Genomic DNA, 3,925 nt, shown 5'->3' on the forward strand with positions numbered 1-3,925 from the left:
CTGTTCTCTTATACACTGTGCTCTACACACATCAATCCATTTTTCTTCACACTCAACTCTAGGAACGAAAGAAATGACTATGCTCATTTTATAGTAAATTTGAAAAAAAACATTTTTCTATGTATATCACTATGCATCGGTAATATCAATGTCATTCAGTATTTAAGAAACAGATTGGAGTTTCAAAAATTCATTTGGCAAAATTCTATTAATTTAGAAGATATTATTTTTTTAAAACACGATGAGATCAGTATTGTTATGATTCCCATTGTAATAATTTGTACAATTTCACTAAAGCTATAAGTGTTAGAATCAAGTATTCTAATTTTATGGCCATTCTTCCTTGATGCTGGGCACCAAGAAAGGTAACTTGTACTTTCCTTTTTGTTAAAGTTAGGGCTCAGTGGTTCTTCTGTTTCAAGACAACATCGGTGCTGTGTATCCAAATGTATATGGTGAGCCACACACACTCAAAATACACAAAATAACAAAAAGACAACTGAGTTCATTTACAGTGAGTCCATCCAGGAAAAAAACTGATACTAGGAAAGCTTCTCCATAAATAAAAAGCTGCAGTTGTCAAATCATAAAATATCCTTGGGCTTCTGGTAGATAACTCTCTGACACTTCCACCCAGAACTCCATTTAAAGTTCAAGCAACTCACAATGTTAAGGAGCAAGACTAACTGGGCTGCAGAGGAAATTCCATCTGATATGCAAATATATTCACGCCATGGTTAGCAAGATTTATAAAGAGGTTTTCCTGTGACTTAAGGTCATGTGGCTATTATATGCCAGAGTATTTTGTTATGCAGCAATATTCCATCTACTACATTTACTATTTACAAGGCAGGAAAAGGAGTACTTAACGTAGTTCAAGTGGCATCTGAACCACTCTGGAATATTGGTGCCAAAACAAATACTCTCTTGGAGACCCAGAGTTCCATGATATGGAAGAGAATTCAGTTCTACCCCACCCGTCTCATATACAGTCTTCAAATCTACTCCTTCCTCCTGCCTTCTGAAACTATTCACATGATTACATCAGCCATTATAGGTTAAATTCAGCTAACAAGTGGATCTCTTAAAATCAAAGTCCAGCAAAGGATTAAACTATTATTAGTTAATCAGATATTGGTAAGAAGTATTTAACTACTTCATCTTATCAACTGACAAAATGCATGGTAAAATGGCAGCATTTGAATTGGAAAGGAAAGTAATTGTTTACGAGGAGATCATCACCAGGATGTTCACTCCAGCATAGCTTGCAACAGTGAAAAATCAGAAACACTCCAGATACCTACCCAGGGGAAATATAGAACATTATGATGACTATGTCTGACAATATTATACAGTAGTAAATATTGATGATTGGATTAATATAAGTCTTTAAAAGAAGCTGTTGAAAGTAAAAATAAATTCAGAGAAAATTTTTAAATGTATTTTGAGCACTTGGAACATTTAAAAAATCACTCAAAGCAATACCACAAGAGGTTACAGAACATTAGAGTGGTTAAAAGTATTAGCATATGACTAAGCCCACTGGTTCTGGAGTCGGAGGCCTGTCTTTGAACCTCAACTCTGCTACTTATTAACTGTGCGACCTTGTGCAAGTTTTTAACTTTCTTGGTGTCTTAATTTTTGCATCTGTAAAATAGATGTAGTAATAATAGCACTTATTTTCAAGAGTCAAGGAAGGATTATTTTTGAGAATCAACAAAGAAATGCATGTGAATAACTTAGAACACTGCTAGGTGCATACTAAGTGCTCAGTAAACATTAGTTATTATTTATTATTTATGGGCACATCAATAAAGAAAAAATATACATCAACTGGAATTTATGATATTGAATGCTTCTAGGTAGAACGGGAACAGAGAGGTTGAGTAGAAAAACAAAGAGAATTTTGACCAGTTCTATTTTAATTGAGCTTGAGCATGGGAAGGAAACCAAATCAAGAAAGGCAAGAAGTAAGACTTCAAGCAGAGCAGTGGAATCAGCCTAACAGAAGACTTCTGAGCACGGCAGCAGAGCAAGTTGATCTGCAGCGCAAGGTATAGGCCAGTTTCTCAAGGAGTCCAACAACACCAGTACCGTCCGCTTAACAAGAGTCCAGACCTGGAGAGCTTATTCCAGTAAGAACAGGGCAGATGTTGAGGTTTGGCAGATGCCTCTTGAACCTCAATCTGGTATCACTCATAAGCAAAGATCCAAGAAGTCTATACTTTGTCTGAGAAACATCTGGCAGCCAATGCCACAGCCTCAGTCTCTGAGAGCCTGATTTAGCAGAAAACGAGACATTGGGCAGTCACGAAAAAAAATTCAGATTGAGAAGAGCTGTAGGCTCACACAAGCCTGAATGCCTGACAGGAAGATACACCTACAGTCTTCTATGGACCCTCCATTGGTGCAGGATTGTGTCTGGAACTTGATGAAAGTTTTAAATAACACAGCTGGAGGAACCTGAGGGTAAGTTCCAGGCAGTTCCCATAAGAGAGGAGCTCAGAGAGAGAGATCACTGCTCTCTTCTACCCCCAGTTCTTTCCTCCTTTTTTTGGTCACTCCGCTCTCCCCATAGTTCTCTATCCTTCAAGGGAACCAGCCAGCATTGTGTAGACAGATCTGAGGTTGTTTCAGAACTCCTATTTAGAATTTGGGCCAATTATTTTACCTCTTTGTGCCTCAATTTCCTTATTTCTATGAATGGGATTATGGCATCTACTTTAAAAAGTTGTTGTAAGGATTGATCACAATGATATATTTTAAAAGTTTAGCGTAGACTCTGGCATAGAAAATGCTCAGTAAATAACATCAATTACACTCATCACGGGGTAGACCTTTAATAAATATTTGCTTAACTAATTGATCCAAAGTAATGCTAATTAAGTTGAAGTCTCTAGATAAATGATTACTAGTAAAAATGTGAGTTAATCCAAGTGTCTTTTTTTTTTTTTGCCTACTCTTGATAATGTGGAACATGCGGGACAGTGGTCTAGGTTTTGACAAGAATGCCAGACACTTAGTGACCCACATAGTATAATCTAAATGCTCCCACATCCAGAGTATCAATTGCATGGCATATTCAATTAGAGAAAGAAGGGTCCCAATTTATGTTTGCTTTTAAATGTATTTTATTTGGCTATACTCTCCTTTTTCCACTTAGAGACTACGGACATAGATGTTTTATCTAAACACTTCAACAGTATCAGAAACAATTATACAAATAGTCTTATGAGAGTCTACTTTTAAACAATTAGCTGATGAGAATCTCAGACTGAAGAAATCTGGAACTGTAGAAGTAAACACTTTTTTTTAAATCATTATTTTTATTTCATTTTTAGAGAAAAGGTCTCACTATGTTGCCCAGGCTGGCCTTGATCTCCTGGGCTCAAACGATTCTCTACCTCAGCCTCCCAAAGTGCTGGGATTACAAGCATGAGCCACCAGGCCTAATCAAGAACTAAACACTTCTAAATGTGTTTATGAAGCACACAGGCCCATGCACACGCACAAAGAGAAGCTGGAGAGAATAATGTTGATCTGAGCATCATCATTCCTGGGGGGAGGGGAGTTGGTAGGCCAGCAGCAATCAGCAACCTCTTGGAACACCCTCCACATGCATCATCCTTAGAATGATATATCGGCTCACCAGGCTTTGCCTTGGCCTGTTATGTAAGGCATTGTGCGATATTTATGGTGTGTTTGAACCTGATATGTTTATCAATGTCATCCTCCTCAAACCAGACCAGGTTGCATTGGCTCGTGATTTTCACAGAAATAATGGCAGAATGACAGATGAAGCCTCAGAAAAAGAACCACTCACTATCTCCACCATTAGTTTTGAGAGAAACCAGCTTCTAAAGGGCTATTGCAGCTGTATCCTGAATTTACCGGGAAGTAATGTTTCATTCATTAGAGTGCTGTC

The sequence above is a fragment of the Carlito syrichta genome, unplaced genomic scaffold (assembly GCF_000164805.1).
Source record: "Carlito syrichta isolate Samal-C Ts95f unplaced genomic scaffold, Tarsius_syrichta-2.0.1 Scaffold55016, whole genome shotgun sequence".
Taxonomy (NCBI): Eukaryota; Metazoa; Chordata; class Mammalia; order Primates; family Tarsiidae; genus Carlito; species Carlito syrichta.